The sequence below is a fragment of the Morone saxatilis genome, unplaced genomic scaffold (genome assembly GCF_004916995.1).
Source record: "Morone saxatilis isolate NCDOM2014 unplaced genomic scaffold, NCSU_SB_2.0 Contig15, whole genome shotgun sequence".
Classification (NCBI taxonomy): Eukaryota; Metazoa; Chordata; class Actinopteri; family Moronidae; genus Morone; species Morone saxatilis.
This window is the reverse complement of record NW_023339707.1, coordinates 11,836,234-11,846,253: the sequence shown is the minus strand read 5'-3', so window position 1 is coordinate 11,846,253 and position 10,020 is coordinate 11,836,234. Positions and strand designations below refer to the sequence as shown.

The 10,020-nt window shown below is 41.7% G+C and overlaps 1 protein-coding gene across 1 annotated transcript in view; it reads left to right on the top strand.

The window, feature by feature from the left end:
• The first annotated feature begins 9,087 nt into the window (after positions 1–9,087).
• Positions 9,088–10,020, top strand: part of slc6a17 (solute carrier family 6 member 17) — a 19,842-nt gene continuing 18,909 nt past the window's right edge. The window contains exon 1 of the mRNA XM_035655859.1: positions 9,088–9,354. The gene's annotated coding sequence lies outside the window, so the exon portion shown is untranslated. The remainder of the gene's footprint in view (positions 9,355–10,020) is intronic.

The following is a 10,020-nucleotide window of genomic DNA, read 5'->3' as shown; positions in this document are numbered from 1 at the left end:
CTGTGTGTGTCCATGTGTTTTGACAAAGTAAGTGTTATTTTTTTTAAGAAGAAGACACTATTCATTTTTATTGTCTTACTTTTAAGAGTGTGCAGTTCCTTGCTGTTTTATTAGGAAGCTAGAATATTTCCTTCACACACAAGTAATATGACTTCTATTGCCTAAATTAATTTTATGCTATCTATAGTTACAGCCAGAAACAAGTGTTTGTTTTGTCTGGCCTGCTAACTTCAGCCCTGGAATATAGTCTTAGATATCTGGGATATCAGATGTGAGCGTGTATGCCCATTTAGTCTACTTGCTGTGTAATGAAACACAAAATGTCTCTTCACAGTCAGCCAGAGCATTAATTTAAGATTCAGGAAACTGGTACATGTATTGTGTCTATGGAGATAATCACATCCTGGTTTGAAGAAAGACAACTGATCCCACAGTGCAACATGCAGCTTGTATTTCTGAACTGTTGAGCAGTGAGCAGCAATGCACTGACATTTGTAATGTGGATGGACTTTCAAGCTTCAAGCCAGCTAGTCATCATCATTACATGTATGTCACTTCCTGAGGCACAGTGACATTAATGATACCATCTAGTGGTGATTAACGGTCATATCAACCAGAATTGAATGTCTTGCACTTGTATCCACTGTTTCTAATTTATGAGCAGTGAATACAAATGTTCGCCATTGCTCTTTGTCTTTAACTGTAGATGGTTACAGCTTATATGATCATATATGAAGGGTGAAAATCCAGCTCAGTAGATTATTAGCAGGTGTACTAATTTGGCAACTTTAATCAGGTATTCACCTTTGAACATTTCATCAATGGTGGAATGAAACTAAGTGCATTTAATCAAGTGCTGTAATCAAGAATAAATTTGAGGTAGTTGTACTAAAGGATCTGAATGCTTCCTCCGGTGTTGCATTTCACTTGTGTGTTCTCTAAATGTATAGAACAAGATCTTGTAATTGATAAATGTTCTGGAGCCTGAACATTTTTTCAGATATTGTGGTAAAATAGTATTATCAGAATCGTACAACTTAAAATCATTTTCCTCTTAAAGTTGGCACGTATACGGAGAGCTGGGAGTGTAATAACTTCATGCAGCCAGACAAACGGCCTGTCAAACAGGCACCTTCAGTGTATGGAAACCAGCTTTGATTACGGCCAGAAACTCTTTTGTGGGCCTTGTGAATTATGGCCAATTACCTTTACCCTCTTATAATAATCATTTGTTTTCCCTACTGTCACGAGCAAGGCCTTGGAGTTGCTATTACCTAAAACTTCAGTAGGCGACTACAGGTTGAAATATATGGCGATAATCATTCCCACTAATGGCCGTGGAGCTCAGAGCAAAGGCAGTTTTTATAGAGCCCAGAACTGTACATCAAACCCAGAGACTAGCCAGATTTTATGACCAGGTCATTTCACCCTTTACTCTGTTGTTTATGGTTTTAATGGCAGACTGTTGCCAGCTTTCATGGCTGCAGTGGCTGATTTTAACTTAGGCAACATGCTGCTGACCCCAAAGTTAAGCATCTTTACAGCAAGAATGACACTCTCGCTTAATCATTTGAACCATCCTGCCGAACCAACAGCTTGTGAAAAACATGTTAATATATAGGTGATCACTCCTGTTGATAATAGCTTTGCTTTTAGCCTGCAGGAATGCTTTGCTATTGCTGTATTAAAACGAGAGCACACTGCAAATGAGACATCAAGCTCTTGCCACCTTGCAATCGAATCGATAATGACACAGGGCATGAAGAAGACAAGGAATCAAATGAGAGTGAGGTAGAAGGGGGTGATGGTGCGACAAGGAGAGAATGAGACAGCGAGCAGGGATAATCGATGATGGCCACAGAGCGATGGCAGAGATGAGGTCGTTTGTCTCCAGGAGAGGGAGAGAAAGAGAAGGAAGAGGAGGTTCACAGACTGAGCTGTCTGCTGATGGAGCTGGCAGCCGGCCAGACTCTGTTTGAGAGCGTATGAACAACAGCAGAATTTATCACAGTGACTGCTGGCCTTGTTACTGATGAAGACATGAATCTATACATGAAGTGGGAAGCAGGTTGGGGAGCAGGGCAGCTGAAAACAACAGACCTTATAAACCAGATAGAGTCTTACTTTACTTTATGTATACTCTATATATTTGTGCGCACATGCATGCTCATTTTGCTCCCTGTCACACTACTATTAGAATCATAACTCATTATTTTAGTGGCACAGCCTGCTGTATTCTCTTCTTTTAGAGAAGAAAGCATAATTGGCTTTTCTTTATTTATTGAGCCCTTCTGAATACACTATCACCTTCTGAGCCTTTCAGGCTCACTCTGAAGAACAGCTTTTTTCTGCAGGTTCCTAAAGTGAACACAGGCCCATTGTTAGATACAGTGTTGTCACCCCAGAATAATTCACAACAGACCTTGAAGCTAGGTACTCTGCAACGTTGAGCAGTTTCGAACAACGTATTAGGCATCTATTTGTTGTAACTGAATGTTTTAATTAATGTTGCCTTTGATTTATATCAACACCACACTTACATGCTCCCTTTCTTATATTGATGCATTGATTTTTTTGTCCTCTCATGTTATCCCGGATCGTAAGCCCCGCAGAGACTTTAAAAAGAGGCTCTTATTCCTCCATGCATCTTACTGATGGTAAGATGGTACATAAAGGTTGAACGTGTGTCTGGTGCCTGGTGTCTTGGTTGCCACTCCCTGCTGCAGCCCAGATGGCAGCGAAGCCCTCCCTCCGCAGCAGAGGTCTCAGCAGCCTGCCTCGACAGCCGGAGAGGAGATGGAGGGAGGAGAGAGGATTACCATGTTAATCGTTCTGAGACATGAGACTGATTGTTCAAACCTGTGGAAAATGGCTAATCAATATTTGTCATTTACTGATCTCATAGAATAACAGACTACGTAATCCACTGTAAATAAAACAACATTACAAAGTAAACATCTTTTTGTAAAATAAATGTGGGCAGGTTTTCTCTGACCACTTCCTGTATTCTTATTTCACACTGCAGGTATAAAGAAGATACTCACTGTACTGAAATAATCTGTCAGCACTGGTTGGTCTTTAAATTCACAATATTTGGTGCTGCTACAGTCCTAACCAGTAGATGGCGCAATAATATCATAGTGGATCTCTTTCAGGTTAAGAGTGCACTCAGTGGCGACAACATTAGGTACACCCTCAAAATCTAATGCAATCCAATACAACAGCTCAGCCATAAATTTTGCATTTACAAAGATTATAATCAACTTAATGTCAGTTATTCAGCTGAGGCTGTAGTTTCCAGAGGTGCTGAACTGGACAACATAATATTGAGAGATGTTACTAATGTTTTCCTCACCCTCATTTACAGAGTGGAGTATTAGAAACACATCTCAATATAATGCAGCACCACCACTAACTATGACCTCAGTAATAAACATACAGTTGAATTATCACCTCTGAAAGTTTTAGCAATATAAAGGTCCATTATAATATGCATAAAGGTTGAGTATGTTGTAGAGCTGCTGTACTGGATTGCCTTAGATTGTGGAGGCGTACCTAATAAGTGGTCACTGGGGTGTACATACATGATGCACAGACTAAACAATGCAGTACGCTGTAAGTGACCATTTGGAGATCAGATTGGAGGTCAGTTTACATTTCTGTCATGTTACTTAGGAACTGCATCAGTTTTGAATTAGCTTGTTGTGTTAAAAGTGGACATATGCAAAGACCACTCTGCATTAACAAAAGCCAAAACACACAAAGAGCTCTGTATAGTGCAGTCTGAAACTAAGAATAATATCTGCACAATATTTTTAAATTCACAAGACTGGCAGGATTTAAATGGGCCATTTGTATATCCTCTTCTTCCAAATGCTGTATAAAAAGACTAAATCTAATTTTGTGCAGAATCTGACTTTCTGTCTTAGGCAGCTTAGTTTCAGCACTGAAGTCCCTACAGCATGCCGGCTGAGGTATGAGAGGCAGAGGAACATGAGTCACCCTGTGGTTTGTTTGTGAGCAGTGGCCTTTATAGGTCCATTAGATGTTCATCCATGAATAAATAAGCTTCACTGCATAGGTTTTCTATAGCTGAGTGAAATAATGTTATCCAAGATTGGATTCCTAATACAGATATGGCATGTTGTGTTATTTAAATTTCACTTTACATCCATTGTAGTGGCGGCACAGTGGGGCCAATTATGGAAATTTAATTAATAGGATGTTAGTGGAACTGCTCTGGTTGTAACATGGGTTTTACAAAAGTATGACAAAGAAAGACCTCATTACCTCCCCTTTTCTTAATGGCACTGCAGCATCTGCTGTGGTTGAGGCTGGTTAACCAAAAGACAGAGACGGTAGAAAAGCAGGGAGATTGGTTAATACAGCCATAAAATGCACACACAAATATACACCCACAACATACACACATACACAAAAACCTAACCTGGTCGTCCCCGGTGAGTGCACATTTATGACAAGAATGCAGCTGACAGGGTCATAACAGCCGGAGTGCAAACATTTTGTTCACGGTCTTTTATGTCGTTACATAAAAGACGGTGTATGCTCTGTTTCTTTAAGCGCTGTAGTGCCCTCCTGGCACCACTCGCCATGGATTAGTCATCGTGAGGTGGCAGAGAAGTGTCCACAGTCTGAGGTGGAGTTTTCACAGGCCACTGACTGGGTCTCTGGGGTTTAGGTATATCATGTCACTGTGTTTAAAAAACGGTCCTCTGGTCACAGATATACCTCACTGCTGAGATATTCAGAGTTGTATATGTATCCATACTGCGTAATAAAGCAAGAACTATAATCAGAACTATAAATGATGTGAGTTCACATTTTGTTATTAACAGGAACAGCTCTCTTAATTGTTGTGTTGTTTCCATCCAGGCAAACCAGCTCATGCCTATTAATATCAACAAGGCTCAACGAGTTTTCATTATGCACGATGAGGATGAATGCACATTGATCTATACGAGCTAGCAGGAAGTCTTGACTGTTTGCGTATTTCTTTACTCTACAGCCTCGAACAGCAGGGCTCTGAGCAGCCATCTGGTATAATGGAGGGCAGGACAAGGAGGGCCAGTGTTCACACTATATCACCAAAATCTACAGGGAGGACATTAACCCTCTCTGAGCCTTACTTTACACTATGACCTTTACAGCTTGTTACACTGTATGAAAATGACCAATTAACACATAATTTGTTAAGGCGGCTGGTGGAAGCACTGCAAACTAAAAACAAGAATTGTGACATTTCATTTCACAATTTGTTTATTATGCTCCCAGGAAATGAAACTTTCCAATTTGTTTCTGCCTTTTGCAAATGAAATACACAATCAGGCCGTATATTGTACTATAATATCAATTGCTACGAAGACACAGCACAATAATTGCATCACATATTCTTCAGAGAATAGAGTGATCAGTGATGTGGTAATCCTGCATGATAAGTTGTCTGATCTATTTCCAGCAGCCCCCTCTCCTCACACACCCACACACACATGCTATATTGACAACCAAAGGGCATAAGGCACTAATGGAGGAATTTAGCATGAGTGGTTTGCAGTGCTGTATTTATTCTCAATTTGAACAAGCCCTTATAATAACCATCATCATTACAGAACTCAACCTCTACAAAGCAGTCTTTTCATTTTAAATGAATAATGAATAGGACAATATGAAGAGGGGCCGTGAATGTGATGGACAAATGATATATTTCTACATACATATGAAGTTTCTGCCACATGTTTGAATGCTGAAATAGTTTTGTAGTTTTATTTGCCTCAAATGTTAACAGACTAAGTGTCAGCTCTCCGAGCTCATAAAAGCTATTTCTGTTGTAAATTCACTCTCCCTGCATAGAGTTATCAAACAGTTTTACTGTCTATTCTTGTGGGTGAAGGCCAGACCTCTTCATACTCCTCCTCAGTCTCAAATTCAGTGGCTATTAAACCACACCTAAATGCTGTCTGTTGTCTATAGAGAAACTCTTTATGGTTTCTCACGTTGAAACATCACAGCCATCATGAGTCATCACCTTAACTTTATGTTTATTACATGGTCTCAAGGCCAAATCTCTGCCATTGATTTTGCCACTGCACATTCATCACAGGTGTCGATACTCCGCTTCACCTCTCACGGTCGTGACTTTTTTGTATGTTTCTTTATCTATGGAAGAAGAGTGAAGCTTTACCAGAGTACTAATGAACCTCTTGTCACTAGAACAGCAGGGATGGGAGATTAAAGGGAAACAGGCAAAGGGCAGTGGAGGAATACTTAATGAGATATCTGTCCGGCAACATTATAGTGCATATAGTCAGTTTTAGTGAACAAAGAACCACCTTTTCAGTGCTGTTGCATCAGGACAGTTGAGCCAGTGTGGTTACAACTGCCCTGCAGCCTTGTCTTTTTTTTTATTCATGGACAGAAAAGCAGCAGGTAGTCAGTCAGTCAGGGAACTGGCTGAAGCATCTCTCCCTCCTCTTTTTGCCCATCTCTTTCCTATGGCAGCACTCTCACACCCAGAAGGGAGTAGGCAAAGGTGTCAGTACATTGACAGAGTTGGGACTGCACCAATAATCAGGCAAAGATGGGGGGAGCAGAGAGAGGAAGGTGAATTGTGAGTGCTGATGAGGCTCAGCTGCACAGAAACACCCCCCGAGACACGGATCAGATTTAGGCCGCCGGTGTTCGTCAGTAACTTGTGACCTGGCAACCTGGCTCTCCTGAGGCTGGAGATAAGGGCCATCCACTGATGGTGAATAGGATTCTCACAATATTATCGGATATATAAACATATCTACCATTCACAAGTTTCCTCCAAGCTGAAGAATAACATTGAATCCCTTTGAGCAATCTCATGGCACATGTTATCTCCCACCTGTTCCAATGTCAGTTTTCACATCCAGAAATAATATTTGATGGTGCACTCTTGGATTATATTAATAGATATGACTGATGTCAGACTCAGTGTGCTGTCTGTCTCTTCTCTATTTACCGGGTCTTTAGCTGTCCAACTTCACAGAACTAAGCCCTTATAGATGGTCTTAATATGCCCAGTAAATCACAGCCCAGTCTGGTGGCTCATTACCCCTCCATTCTGTGCTCCAATTTAACAACATGTGAAATATTGAGGCTGAATCCACAGGCCTCACTGCAGCTTCTCCCTCTACATATACACTCTGCTGTGTGAGACGAATAAAAATAAAATCACTCAGCTCAAGGTCAAGATGTTTCAGGTCAGAGCTGTAGTGATGGAGAGCTTTATTGTACTGTGAGTGAAATTTCTCGTGTGGCACCATTTATCAGACATTAAATATGTTTGTTTTTTTTCCCTATCCACAGGCCCTCATCCAGTGCCACCTCTCTGACAATTCTGATCTGCGGTTATTCATGAGGCTTTAAAGTGAGTAATACTGCAGCAGGATTCTAGCTACGATCAGGACACAGGACACATTGTGTCTCATGTTGCATAATTTAGAGGTGTGATAAACTACGTGTTTTTGCGAGTTGAGTCACATATCAGCAGCGATGAAGCACAGGCAGGAAAACCGACCCAGTGATAAGTTGTGCTTTGGACTTTATTTCAGTGGCTCATTCACAGCTGTACTGCAGAACACCAGTAGGTGCTGGAGAAGGGAGGAGGGGTGGGGGGGGACTAGAAAAGAAAAGAAAAATGCTCACAGGGTGAGTAACCATCATATGATCGGTGGTTGCCATGGCAACTGATCCCAGCAGTCAGCCCTTGGAAAGTGAGTCACATGAGTGAATTGAAGGAGACAGAATACTGTGCATATATGTTGTCAGTTGATGCAGAATTACTTGTGTGGGTGCGTGAGTTGGGAGGAAGGGAGGGATTGTGTGTTTTGGGGGCGTCTTGTGATGGAAGCTGAGGATTGCCCCGGGGTTAGTACCTACAGCAGGGTTGGGATGTCCTATATGTTTTGGGATTCTTTTTTACAGAGTCGGACACGATGAAACAACAACAACAACAACAAAATCTGACACTAACACTTTGTGAAACTCACAAACTTTGGGCTACTATGCTCTGATGACAGTCCCCATGTTATCAGTAGAAAAGCAAACTGTCACTCTGGATATCTTTCAGTGTCTGACACATTAGTAACACATTCAAGCTCAAAATACTCTAACCCCTCAAACAGGATCTGTGTCGTTGTTTGCCATGAGCTGCTCTCTGAAACACCTGACACTCTGAATTAAACGATGGTCTGAGTTGCGAAATCTCACCTTTGAGTTGTCTAAATAATTATCATTTGGGAAAACAATTACATACCAAAATAGCAAAAACAAGCTCATGCAAACTTCTCTGTTGTCTATTTTGTGAAAATAAAAAGCTACCCAGAGAGCCAGGAGAAGAAATATGGAGTGTGGAGCCATGGCAGACAGAGCCAAGGGCAGAATAAATTGCTGGTGTCAGAGAGAAAAATGACTGTGCCACAAATTATTTGCACTTGAGAAACGTCCATTAGGAAGCACTGTCTTTTTACGCCTGTTACATTACTGTGGGCACAACAGCACAGTCTGACATGTCTATTAGGTATTAACATCTGGCACCTCCTCTGTAATGGAGGTAAACTGTGTCAAGGTAGCTTCCATATGCTTATGCTTCCAGCATAAAAAGCAATGTGGGGAAACTGAGATGTTAATTTCTTGTATTAATTCTGCATAAATTAGTAGTAGTAATAATAATAATAATAATCGTCATTCAGTTTTCATTAAGGCTGCTGGGGAAGCATTTTGTTCAACCCAAACACCCTTTGCACAATCAGTATACAAGTCATTAGTTTGATGCATTCTGATTGCAGGCTACCTGTGTGACGCCCTTATTACCGTCCTGTGAACACTGCAGATGTAGTTGTTTTTTTTAAGATCAACTGCTGACGTGCGCACGAGCGGGTGAGTCAAACCTGCGTCAGACTTCGTCGTGAGTGACTTTCCATAGTAATTTCTTCATCCTATGGGGAGCTGATTTATCCCACAACACAGCCATAACCACGTGGAAACCAGAGACCAGAGGTGCGAGCAGCTGCTCTTTTAGCAGAGCTGCAGAACATCGCTGAACCGCCGGAGTGAGATAAACAGTTGCAATAAGCCATTACCTGCTCCAGTTAATGTGATTACAGTAAAGCAAACTTGTGGCAAGCGTTGAGCTCCTGCGTCAGACTTTACGCACTATGCGCCCTGTGTGACTGGAAGCTGTGTGATATCGCATCCCTTTGAGCGCAGAGATGTTGCACACGGAGCCAGTGCCTGAATGAAGATACCGAACATCACTTTGGATTCATACACAGACTCGGACGTTGTAACCCGTTCTGCACAACACACAAGGTAAGAGTGACGGTCTTGTAAGCATTTTTTGCAATTTCACCGTTTTAGATGTGCGTTTGTTTCTCTGTAACGATTAAATGGTTTGTCGTGAATCGCTCCAGTAACCAGCGATAACCCCCCCATCCTCCCTCCCAAAAAATAAAATACAATTTTGAATTGACTTGATAGAGACGAGCGTCAGCTTTCACCTCATCACCTGACAGATGCTGATTTCGCCGCAACATTGACGGTGAGCGTCGCTCATTAATCCTCCGTTTTTGACGACGCCGCGCCATGTGTGTCCACATTTGGCTCGAATATGTCAAATTCTGTGGGACTGATGATCACCCGCTGACTTGTGTCTGCGTTGTTTGCGTCTCTGCATTGCTGTTATTAGGTGATTCATTTGACCTTGACAAGACATCAGAGGTTATACCCATGCAGAGAGTCACTCCTCAAGCTGTGGTAAATATATGGGCCTGAGGATGCCTTAACGTGGCCATGCAGGTGCTGCTTTATACCTGTCAGAATCAATGTGTTGTTCAGGATCAAATCCCACTGGTGGGGGGCAAAGGAATTCATCAATACTGGGTGGCATCTGTCCAAACCATATATTTTACAGTGACACCATTTTCTAGAATTGAATCTGTCTGTGATGGCTGCAATAGATCCCACAACAGACCATCA